This window comes from Gallinula chloropus (genome assembly GCF_964237585.1).
Source record: "Gallinula chloropus genome assembly, chromosome: 5".
Taxonomy (NCBI): Eukaryota; Metazoa; Chordata; class Aves; order Gruiformes; family Rallidae; genus Gallinula; species Gallinula chloropus.
Genome location: NC_140090.1, coordinates 43996476 through 44009970, shown reverse-complemented (window position 1 = coordinate 44009970; position 13495 = coordinate 43996476).

Sequence of the window (13495 nt, the reverse complement as noted above, 5' to 3'; positions counted from 1 at the left end):
AGAAAAAATAAATTTTCATAATCCTGATTACATGCAGAGGATTGACCCAGATGCATGATTTTAGCTGTATTTGTTATATTTAAACACAATATATGCCTTCACATGTGTTTACTGAAAAGGAATCACAACCATTTAAATTAAATGTGGTTTTAAATATTGCTGTTTAAAAAAGAAACTATTGGATTCCTGCATACTAAGAAGTAATGTATATGACTGTGGTGCTCTAGAATTAATTAGGTCTTTTATTTTAGTTTTGGAATCAAGAATAAATTTTCTCATTGCTTGAAGAATAAAATAGCTAAATCCTCTGCTTAGATCTGAAAGTAGTTTTGCCCACAGCAATAAAACTAATATTTTCTTCATAGCTCATTCTCTCTGTAAGCTTTCTGCTGATTTCATTAGGCTTTAGATGAGGTTCCAAGTAACTAATTACATTTATAGTGTGATTTCTCTGCTTAGTGCAACTAATTTAGGTAAAGAAGACTTGGTGGGAATGGTGAAAGGCTAAGTAGTATTTCTTTGCATTACTTTGTCCAGGTGTGAGATACCAGGAAAACTGTTTGTCTTTGTATTCATAAGCTGTCATCACTAAGTCGAGCAGAAACTTTCCTATTGTGAGAGCATAATGACGAACAGTTGATACACTGATTTTTTCCTTTCTATCAGCTAGGGCTGACTGAATTTTGATGGCAAAATTGGGGGTCAGAAAGAGATGACTATTTGAAAGTGGTGATGGGAAATCAAACTTGATAAGTGAGGATGTCCATGGGTTTTGCTCATGCTCCACTGCCCCAAGTTTCTTTCTAACATTTCTGAATACACGTTGTCTCCTACAGCTCTATTGTAAAGTCACCGCCCTCCCTTTCATCATTTTTCTACTCTTGCCACTAATCCCTCTCACCTATAACCCCCAGGCCTGCCCCTATTTCTCCAGCTCAGACCTGCTGTTCCACTCATGCTCCTTTGAAAGGGCCAGTGCTGCCTTGTTGCTTCTGTTGCTGCCTTCCTAAATGCTGCCACAGGCAGCCGAATAATGCTTCTCTCAGCTGGTCCTATCCACAAAAATAAAACTCCCTTCAGCTGTGGTTTCTGGGGATTTAAAAAGCTTGGACAAGAGCAGGTTTGTTTAGCAGCTTTACTTTGCTAAAGGGTATGAGGGATCTGTTCTTGCATTACTAGCACTGATTCCTTTCTCTTTTTCTAAACTGGTGCTCTTATCCTAACTCCACAGCTGTGTTTGTCTGTCTGGACAGAAAATTATTCCCTTCCTTGCCCGTACAAATTGATTCTTTTTCAAAATCCAATCCACATCACCTATCCTGTATTCACAGTCATAATTTTTCTGTTTTGTTTTTCCTCTCTCAAACTGAATTGCAAATAGGCCCATTTCAAGTGGACTTTCTGACAAGAGGTGTGGTGTTTGACACAGCCCTGTAGACTATGGGATGATGTTGGGTCTTTAAAAGCTGGACCTTGATATTAACAAAGGATTCTAGCAAAGCAAGGAGGTTTTTTGGAGGCCTGAGCTGTAACATCATGCTCTGTGATCTAAAGTTTTCTAAGGACCTCGAGTTACCTCTTTTTTTTTTTTTTTTAATGTTTCTATTCCTGAGAAAAGCAAGAGCTGCAAGACTGATTTATCATATACTCATTCAATTAATCAAGTGAGAGTTTATCAAACCTTTCCAGGCAATTTTGTTTGAAGTGTCTGCACTCTTCTCTGCATCGCATGAGGTGCCAACACCAGTGGGAGTTTGCCTGAGGTAAGAGCTGTGGGTTTGGATGTATTCTTCCATTTTTATTAGGTCTTACACTCACAGGAATTTTGTGCTTTTTAATCTTGTAACTGTACAAAACTTATCTGGATATGGAGGAAGATAACTTAGTGATTTGCTTTAATTATTCTCATAACTGTTCACATCATGTTATATGAGCTAGCCGCATGTAAAAAATTCCAAACCCACATTTACAGCAGGAAGGTGTTTAACTGAAACTCTTGTGCCATAGCTCTAACCGATATGAATCCGGTAGCTCTATGAAGCTATTGAAATGTATCAACACTCAGACCACCTTCCCAGTTGGTCTTGGTTGGTCATTAGTTTATTTTTATCCATTTTATTTTCCTTTTCTCTCCCTGTATTGTCTGTATGCTTTCCCTCACAATACTTTATACGGAATGACATCCAGGAAAAAGCAAGCTGTCAAAAAAACCCCAGCCCCAAACACAACCGAAACAACCAGCTAAGCACATGAAAAATTTGTTGATCTTATCCAGATAATATCCAGATGTTGATAATATCCGGAGTATAGCTGCAGAATTGACATTTCCCTGCTGGTAAGCCTGTCCACACAACACAAGGCAGTCTTACACCCCTTACAGTCAGTCTTTCAAGACAAGAAAAGAGATTGAAAGTGAAACCAGAACATGGAGACAAACAGATTTTGGAAAGGTCCCATGGCAAGTACTATGAAATGCACTAAATTTTTAATACAATTAATTAGGCAGTTAAGCAGGACTTACACACTACTTCAAATACTCAAAATAAGATCTGATGACGTCTGGTATTTTGGCATTGGAATCTACTAAAATATGGTCATATGACAAGACTGTTTTCATTACCATTTTTGAGGTGCAAACAAATGAAAGAGAGCTGTTTAGTCTGTATCATGGGATTGAAATTCTATGCAAGCATAGTAATTATAACTCTGGAAGATTAGAATTAACCCCTGAGAATATATATTTCTAGGATCTCTAAATTCTTTGGAATATTTTTTTTTCCAGTACAGATTATTGCTTCAATCATTTTGCTGCAGTCTTTTAGCTAGTAGTCCCTCCACTATTGGTATTCAGGATTCATCATTTAGCTTAAATGGTTGTATAACTCATAAAATGGAATTTATTCTCTGTGCAAATAACTTTTTCATTATTTAAAAAAGGATACTTCATCAAAACTGTAAGTTGAACCATTTGGTTCTGGGGTGGGGAGAAGGTGGATGTCCAAGGCAACGTAGGGCAACATAAGCAAATCTCACTTGGCTTTTCAGTAGGACAAGTATAAGTAGATAAATACAACTGACTCTGCATTTCAAACACAGCAGCAAAAAGCTGGCTTGGTGTTTTATTTCCTTGCCAGCAGTTAAAAATACAATAATTATTGAGACATGTAGGTTCCAGATTTTCAAATGAACATGTTCATGACTGACTTAAGGCTGAAAAGAAAGTGGCAGAGGCAGATAGTCTGATTTTCAAGGATGAAACCATCTTAGCCTATCTAGGCTATGAACACTAACTCCCATCTACCTCCTTGTTCACCTTCTGCAAAGCAATGACAGTGTCATTTGGGTAAAAATGAACAGACCAAGTGCATTTCCATGTACCTGACACTCTGCTTCTCAGCCTGGAGCAAAGTTTTAAATAAATTGGACTAATTTTTCCCAATTAGAGTGAGGAACAATGGTGGGGCTTTTTCACTACGCAGGCTCTCATCTTTTGGGAACGGCCCTTGCGCAGAGTATATGTTAATTCATGCTTTTGAAAGAACGAGACAACTTGCAGTAGAAGAAAACAAACCATTCATATCAGTTACAGACACCAGAATACTTTTGATGGATCTAATATTCAGCCTTTGGCTGGAAGGCAATTTTAAAAGAACCAACTAGTTAAACTTGAGATAGTTCTATTTCCTCATAAGATTTACTTCTCTTCCTTAATCTGTAACTCTCCACAGTGAGTTTCTGTAACCATCAATATGACAGTACAGCAATATTGCCTCATCAGTCATGATTTACTTAATGTTTTCTGAATTTAGTAATATTTGATTAAAATTTAATGTGAACATATCATATCATGCCACATATATTATTGCATCCATTAATCAGGTAACCATAATAATGAAATGTCGGAAGATTGGATGAAAAAGGAGCTGGAGTCTTTGATAGATGTTTGGCATGGGTTTGTGAGTGATTAACGAAAAGATATCCAGTCAATTGTGTAAAGCTTCATTAATATACATTTACAATCATCTATGTGTTGTATCATCAGATATTTTTAACCTTACTTAAACTTGATTTTTTAATTTACTGAACGACACTAAAAATTAATAATCCTGAAAAATATATCGTATTGTATTAACTCTCATAATGCCAGAATGATTCATAACGTGTCTTAATGCTTTTGTAACAAAATATGTACTAAAAATATTGTCAGAGTTAATGGATCAGTTTTGTTATAGGTGGAATAATAAATGCTTTATGCATGGCTCTATAAGCTTCAAATTACACAATTGTATTATAATAAATGTAAGTCAGTATTTCCATCCACTTTTTTAATATGCAAAGGTAACATGTGTCCTAACCTAGCAAAGCATCTACTCCAATTGGGAGAGGAGGTATTGACAGTAAGACTTGAATTCACACTTGTAAGCATTTTGTTAAACATATAAAGACTTTCCAGATTTAAAACAAACAAACAAACAAACCAGAAAATCCAGCCTTTACATCCTTATGCTTCAGCTTGTGAAGCAAGATAAGGACATGTTCTCCTGGTAAACTTTGAAAGATGTATTGTTGTTTTCTTGCTGCAAGAAGCAGCCACGGCACTGATCCTCCTGTCTGGATCTGTAGGAAATTCTTCATTGTGCAGTGGATCTCAGTGGAGCTGTTTGTAGTGGCAGGGCACACACGTGTATCTTCAGCCTTGTGAGTTCAGTCAGTGCTGGACACAAACCAGATCAGAACACGTGTGTTTCACTTGGAATATGCAGGTGGTCCCAATGACTCATGGTATATGTTTCTTGTACATAACATGAAGTGCACTTTTAGAGTGTTTTCTGGAGTCCCAAGCCGAAAAGCTGCAGCTGTTGTGTGTCTCTAATTGTTCTTGTATCTTCTCCTACTTTTTGTGAGAATTTAATTTATTTAATTTTCGTTTGTTGATTACTGAGAACAGTGGAGAATGCTATCATTTTTTTGTTGCAGCTGTGGGTAGATAAGTTACCCACTACAATGGGTTCAAAAACAGGCCCCTTCAGCATATCTTCAGAACAGAGTTGCCATGCGTTTTTTAACATGGCTTGTGATTTTCAAGTGTATTTGGTTGGAAGCTGTACACTGATCTCTAAACTGAAATATTGCCACTTTGGAGGCCTGGTTGGAGATCAAAGTTGAGTGGTGTTAATCTGTATAAGCACTGTGCAGCAGTATATCAGCATCCAGTCTGTATTTTTATCCCACAGTGTCTTCAGCTGATGATTCAAGGATGACGTCTTCAGTAGTGTCTAGTGGGCAAAAGCAGTCATAGGCTACTTGGATAATGTGTGGATGACTGTTCACATCAATCTATTGATAAAGGGCATTAAAAACAGTCAGGCCAGGATCCCTCAGTCTTCTAAACTGAATTTGACCAAAATAAACCCGCGCGGCTCCATCTGGCACCTATTCTGTTAAGAAAGGTGAAACTATTCCTTGAAGAAAAATGCTGAGGGAGGCTGGTTACTACTGTCTTGGGTGGATGTATCTGTGAACAATCTCACTGAACACTCAGTTCTTTTTCCCCTCTACCCTGCTTGCTTGGAGATTGACAGAGTAACAATTATTATTGCACCTACAAATAAAATGATCCACGTGTGGTAACAAGATCTTCACTTAAAAAATAAACAGGTGTGAGTACACCAGCTTCGCATAGTGATGCACCCCTTATTTCACAGCACTTAGTTGACGTGCTACCTTGAGCACCAGTAGGTCTCAGCGTGTCTTGAACATGCAGATGAGTGATGAAGAAAAAGTCATTGTGTACTTTCTTTATGTAGCTGTGAGGAAGAATTAAAAAGATACACAGTGCAGAATTCTTTCCTGGGCTTAGGTGGACTTCTGAAAATGAATTTGCTTCTGAGCTCCTGTCAGTTAGGCTAGCCATAACTCATTTTCTGTGGCTGTTAATCCTGCCTGTGAGGGGGTAGGGATAGTCATTTTCTTTGTAGCTGAAGGCAGGAACAGCATCATAACAAATAATGACTTTAGGATAAGCCTAAATGGATGAACTGCAATTGCAGTTTTCCTTCAAAATTAAGAACGAGAGGACAAAAAATGCAGAAAATACGATCTAAACTAATATTACTTTCAGCTTTTGTGAGTGCTTTCTAGCCTAGGACTTGTAAAGACTTGCAAATGCTAAGGAAATGGATGTGGAAACATCTGTATTAAGCATTTATTTAGTAACAGGTGGAGAAATCAGAAGCACAAGTGTCCCTTGCACAGCTCGCAGGAACAGGAGAGTGACTTGTACCCCAGAGACCTGTGCTCTGACTTTTAGACAACACAGTTCACCAACGTAACAGTGTATTGCACATAATATGCATTTCCAGTCTTCTCTGCAAAGCAGGCCTTTCCCTTCTCATTCACAGATCTAGGGTAGGAGAAAACCCATCAGAGATCTGGTGGCTTTAAACAGCGTTTCATCGTTTCCTCTTTAATTATAGCTGGGCAAATGGTGTCAAGTGTAGACATGGAAAAACGGTGGAGAGGAACTCCTAAGAGACTACAGCAAGATTCTGTTTTGGCTGTTTTTTTCAATGAAAGGGCTGTGAAGAGGTTGTCTTTGGAAATATAGCAATTGCTGCGGAGCACTTAAAATTATTTCCTCCTAGTAGCATCTGTTTTTCAGGAGAGAAAAATGTGGAGATTATGCTACAGCCTGGAGCTCTAGCATGACGATGAAGTAGAGGTACAAATAAATTAACTGTTGTCAGGCTTTGATTCAGTGACTGGTATTTTAAGCGGTTGGCGAGAATATGGTAGTATTTGGAAAATTGTAGCCTGTTTAGGCAAGAAGGAAAATGAGCAAAACAGAGGCTGTTTCTCATGCCATTGAAGTGTTTGAGAACTTGCCTTCTGCTAAGATGGAAAGGAACTTCCTGCAAAATTAAAAGTGTTTGTTAGATCCATCCAAAGCGTGTGGCCTTTTTCCTGATGTAAGAAGCTTTGCACGGCTTCGATCTGCTCTTCTGGGCTAGGGAGGTCTGCCTTTTAGCAGTCAAAGGGGATTGCTTTTTGGAATGAACTCTGATAGTTGCTTAGTTTTGTGTTGCTGGATTATGTAAATATTGATGTGGGGCTTGAGGAAAAAGAGCAATGTGAATTTAGAAGTGCTAATGTTCTCATCCTTTCTCTCTGCAGCAGTCTCTGATATGATGAATGAAGCGTTACAAATACTTTTAGTTGTTCCTTAGTATTTTGTGTGCATAAAAGGGAGGGGGAGTCATTTATGGCAGACTGCAGCTTGCAGGTTGAGAATGATTCCCTCATGTTCGTGCTTCTGCCTTTTTACATTCAGATCTAGTGGTTCTCTGGTGGGCCTATAAGAATGATGGGGAAACGCCACTTACACTAGGCTTTGCATGTGCTGATGAACTGTGTTCTGTTCTACTGCCTTCCATTTTTGTAGACCAGTGCGTTATGGTTTTCAGCACAGTACGTAAGTGGTTCTTGTCGTGCTTGTATCTAACTGGGAGAGGAACTGCATGCAGCATGGGTTCTTGTGTATGGCTGTAGATAGGTGCTCTTGGTTTTTAGTCTGTTTATTTGGAAATGAGAGTGCTGCTGCATATAAATCAGGGAGACCAAGGTGATGAAAGGTTACTTAGCAGAGGGCGATTTAGTTGGGATAACTCGCAAATAATAATTCGTGCCACACACTGAGAACGGTCCATTGAGAAATTTGTCTTTTCTGTACAAACACACAGCCACTCGGTAGAGGTCCCTTTGTGCAGTGCAGAGCTGAGTTACAGTACCTGAAATTTCAAATGACAAAGGAATCTTGCTGTCAGACTCTCTTCTGAGCTGCTGATACAAAGAGCTGTGGGAGTCGAGTAGGAACACCAAAGCATCTTCAATTGTTATCAGATAGCTGTTCACAGAAAGGTCTTCCCAGAGTTTGCTGCATAGAAAGCACAGCCCACACATCATTGTTATTCATTCACTCAGTTTAAGAGGCTTGTTTTTCACAGATGTGCTCTTCCTGTTTGGCATTTGTAACTGAGGATTGTTGTTAGTTGAGGAAAAGTGTCATCCAACTATGAATTGAGATTTTCAGCTGATTCATGAACACCTTTGTTAACTACAACGTAAAAAAAGAGAATGTCTGAGTGTGAAATGTAGGTTAAGCTGTATTTCTACCCCAGTATATTGTACTGCTCTGGAAGGGTGAAAAAGAAATCTTAATTAACAGTTATGCAAAAATTTCTTGTCCATTTTTATCTCTAAATTACTAAAGCAATTAGAAGAGGGAGGTAATTGCTAAATATTAACCTCTTATTTATATGAAGTCTATATATAGAGATGTGTGTATATATATGGATTTTAAAATAATTAACCAAAATTACTGTACATGGCAAGTACAGTAAATAATCAGTATGTTTTAGTAAGGCTTTCATGTCAGAAAATTGGCCAGACATGCTAAGAAAGGGCGTTAAAACCTGGAAGGGGAGGAAATTAATTATCTCTGGCATATAATTTCTGCAGTTTACAGTAATGTGAATCTCAAAAGTTTTGATATCTAAGTTAATGCTACAGCAAAGTATAGCACAGTCACAGATAAGCAGCTGTTTAATTGTTCCAGGGAATAATGATCAGATACAAGTTATTTCTGCCTAAATTTCCTTCAGTGTATACATATAATCTCATTTCTAGCTTTGGTAAAAGCATCTAGATTTTTTTTTTTTAAGTAATAAAAGTGCTTAAAAAAGTAATTTTAAAAATAGTTCTTCTAGTGTAACTGTGAAAACAGATCTGAATTGTCAGGTCTGCTTTGACAAAGCAGCTTCCTTTTGGCAGATGGATTAAGTGTGCTCTCTGACAGTCCCAGTCACATCTGCATCTGCCTGGGTGCTCCGTCTCTAGGAATTCACGTCCTTCTGAAACAACATTAGCTGTGAATCTGGATGCTTTTCAGAAGGCTGTCATAGTGAGCTTTTAAATGTTAAGGATATCTTCTTAATCCACAGATGTTATCCTAAAAATTGATTAAGCACAGGGAAAGTGCTCATCATTAAAACAAAATGGCTGGATATCAGCATTTGCCAATGAGAACCCAAATACACCCTTTGAAAATCAGTTTACTGAGTTAAGTGTAAAACAGTTATTCTGGGTTATTCAATTGACTTTGCATTCTCAAGGCTGTATTTTACTTTTGCAAGATTCTTCTCTAGTCCAACAACAGTGATCTGATTTCATGTAGCTGAGCATCGTCAACACATTGAAGAGAATCACCCAAATGGTAATCATAAATTTATGCACTCTGTAAATTACTGCTCTATTTAAGAGATCTCGTATTCTTAGAAATCTTCCTTTTCTGTGAGTTATCACTAAGAAGGTAGCAAATCACTTTTAGTGGTATTGAAATGATATGTGTTTAGCTGGAAAGAATGAGTGGAAGAGGGAAGAGACATCTAAATGGTGTTACTTCTGCAAAGAAAATATATATACTCCATCATGAAGAATTAAGCACCAGAGTGACTTCTGTGATGCTGTGAAAAACTGTGGTTGTTCCTGAGCACAGCAAATTTCTCTTCCGAGACATGATTTTTAAGATCTCTTCACTACTAAATCCTAACATATCTCACAAGTGCTCTCCTTCAGTACTCTGAAGGTGGCTTGCCTCAGGCTCAGATGTACAGGCTGTAATCTTTCCAGTAGCTGCCCCCTACTAAGGATGTCCTGTCTGTCCGGGCTATGAAGGGCACTGGCCATGTGTCCTTAGTTCCATTCAGTCCTCCCGCTACCCAGCATGGGGTATAGCTGCTATGCTTCTTTCCCAAATGTCCACAGCACATGTCTGGGTCTCATCCTGGTCTAGTGTAAGGAAACAATCCAGGTGTGCTCTCATGCCTGCAGCCCATAAGCCAGGATGGCCAAGGGACTCATCACCCTCAGGACAAAACCGAAGACCTCTCTTTGCATCAGCTTTTCTCACAAGGACTTTCTCGAATGTGCAGAGCAACAGGGAGCCCCAAAGCAGCCTGGCTCCTCATCCCTTTCCAAAGGCACCTCCTTCAAGGATCATCTCGTAATGGGGTTTGATTGTCTGTTTGATGTCGGCAACCCTCAATTTCACACCAAGCAACGCTGTTGCCTCAGGGCCACCACAATACCACTTGTGACTGGGGGTATTCATGCATAACACAGATTCCCTCACAGTATCTGTTCTGTAGTTAAACACCTTAAATAACCCTTGGAAATTATTCTGGCTGTATTCAAAAGTGGTAGCCTAGCAACTGATTTTTTTTTTTTTTTTTTTAAACCAAACAGTAAAGGAAGCAAGTTCTAATCCTCACGAGGGTGCTGTTTATTAAAATTTCCACCATGGAAATTACAGAGTGTCTTCCTCTTTCCCGAAAGAATTCTGAACTAGTTGCAACAGAAATACTTCATTTGGTCAAGATGTCAGAAATAGATGTTAGGGATGGAAAACAAAGAAAACTTCTCTTTTTTTTTTTGGCCTAGAAAAATAGAAAATACATAAGAATGAGATTTGTTAGTGCATGTATCAAATAATGACTTTATCAAATGAGGTTAGACAGGAGAGGATGCAGACTATTTGAGTGCTTTGTATAATGGGTTGAGAATCCGTAAGGGGAATTAGGGTGCCTTGTAAATGTGTTTCAGTCACATGGCCAAGATTAAATGAGATTGCCCGTTCAGCAGTGCAGTGACAGGGAGTTGATGTACTTTAACCCATTCTGGACTGCCCTTTCCTGTGGTTGGTGAGGACTGCAACCCACGGGAGGTGATCTGCTTGTAGCTTATGTTGCTGGAGCAGGGGAACAAGGTGAAGGTTAATTGGCATTTTAAATTTCACCTTCTTAGATGTCCATCTTAGACATGGGCAATTACACACATTTTTCTTTTTTTTTTTTTTTCTGCTGAAGGTGTATGTTCTCTTTTGCTCTTTTTTAATGTAAAATGTCTTGTTCTATAAAACATTTCTGCACAGTGTAGGCATTTAAGACTCAATCCATTAAAGGACTTCATCCTGGCCACAGTATCCCTGACTTCAAAAATGCTTCTGGCTTCGGAGGTAATACACAAAAAGCTACAATTAAATCTGAGTATTTGTGCTTTACTGCGGTGCACACCGAGAGGCTGCCTGTGCAAATATGTACTTGGCTATGTACCTTGAAATTTATTGTTTCACACCTGAATTGATGGTGTTGAATCATTTTCACTATATGTGCAAGGCATTCAGAGCTGTATTCTGTTAACGACGGGTTCGATGTCTGAGACGTGGAAGCTAATTAGAAGTCCGTGTATAATTTTTGCATATGTTTCAGACTTTGGTGATCCTGAAATGTTCCAATTTCATCAATTAATCACTGGTTTAGATATCCACCTTCTTTTCTACAATGGTGTTCCCTATTGCAGAAATTCTGCATTGATGTTCACTTTACTCAACATATTGTGACTGCGTTTCCTCTCCCTTGCATCATACCCATTGGCAATAAGTTATTCAGAGACTGCTTTAGGGAAGGAGATGCCAGGAAAAAGTAGTGAGAGATGAGTGACAACAGAAATGCAAATGCTCAGTGGTCCCTTTTGAACTTTCAAATGGAGACAATTACATTAATCATACCTACAGTTAATATGTTAAACACCAGTAGCAGGTTAATTGTATACAGTTGTATCGATTATCTGTTGATAGCCGAGTCATGCCCAAATGCATGGTAATATCCTTGTTACTCTGAGAGCTTCTGTTACACTTAGGGTACCCCATCTTCCATGGCACTAACAATAGGCATCCAATGTGTCAACCTAGACAGGTTTTGGATAATCCTGTCAGTGAAAGTAAAACAGGAGTAGCTGTGGCCCTGAAATGTGGAGATGCACACAGATATGCAGCTGTAACACAGGACATGGTAGCACAGACAGCCTGGAAGCCATTGCAGACCCTGTCTGGCCCCAAATACTCACACCTGTGCCAGGTCAAGGTACAATTTCAGGGTTTCATTGCAGGATGCTGGTGCTTAAACTTAAGTGATTATATAGTTAGCAATGTTGCTATGAATCCTCCAAAATTGTGTTGAAGCTCTTTGGTGTTTCAAGGCCACACTGCTTCAGCCCTTATAAGCCCAGGGAGAAATTATTTTAAATCTTCCCATGCACAAATTCCAGATTTAAGTGGAATGAATTTCAAAACTGCATGCAGGTGTTTTCTAGGATTAGAACAGGGTTTTTTTACAACAAAACATTAAAATTATTAGAAAGTAACTATTACAAACTAACAAATAATTTTAAACTGGCTCGAGACAGGAGAAATCCAGAAATAATGCATTGGCTAGTGCTTCAGAATCAGAAAATGTGTCAAGGATTATGGTTTCTGACAGGCTTTGCTGTTCAAGAGCTCAAGGACCATGATCCATTAGGACTAAGAAGAAGCTGGCATAAGACACCACTACCTGAAAAGCAGGATGCGACATGGTCATTGAACCACCCACCCAATCAGCAGGACAAGGATGTATGTCGCCAAGAGGGAAAAAGAGGAATCTTTCCTCTCTCCCTTAGCAATGGTTCATGCTACTAGTTACTGAGAACAGGCCCTTCCATTTGCACATCTCCATAGCTGCACGATAGATGAGAGCACAAGTTAAAGGAGAAATCTTGTTCTGCCATCTCAAAAGCAAATCTGTCATCTGCACATCTTGTCTTCATAACACAAGCATAAGAGAAATTTTGTAAATGCTTTTCATTTTAATAATTAGAAGTTTATCTAAGTGAAGGAAGGCATTTTTAATAATGATTCTGCTTTTTGAAGCTGCAAAAAGGAAGAGAGGAATGCACCAAAGGCCAAATCAATGGAGTTTGTGTGTGAGTAAAAGAGGCATGAAGGATTTGATGGTCTCGCCTTACCAATGTTACAAAACGTGGGGCAAGTGCTTGTATTAGGAGCAAACAGCATCCACTCAGTATAGGACAAGTCATATTGAAAAGGGAGGTGATTTATTGTAAATGTGACCGAAAACCACGTACTCCTCAAAAATGTTTGAACTTTAGAAGAATGCATTAAGCTGTATTAAAGTTACAGAGGAAAGTGAACCCCATTACTGAAAAGTACATTTTGCTGCCTATCCCTGTAATGACACAAGTCAACCTTGGATTTATCACATAAATACCACATAAGAAAGATTTTTAAACCATGGGCAATTTAATAAATATGTTTCATGTTAAACCACATGCTGAATTTAAAAAAGGAAAAGATTGCGTCCATGAAGAGGCTATGAAGAACAGGAAACTTCACAAATTCGTGTGTTTAACATTACTTTTTAATATCCTTGCATTAAAAATGAATGATTACTTTTTAATATTACTTGTAACCAACTATCCCCTACTGTATAGATACATTTCTGGTATGATTTTATTATATGCTCAATAATAGTACCTATAAGCTCAGATTTCTTTTGAATGTAAATGATCGGAAACAATATCTACCCTAAAGCATCTTTAATGT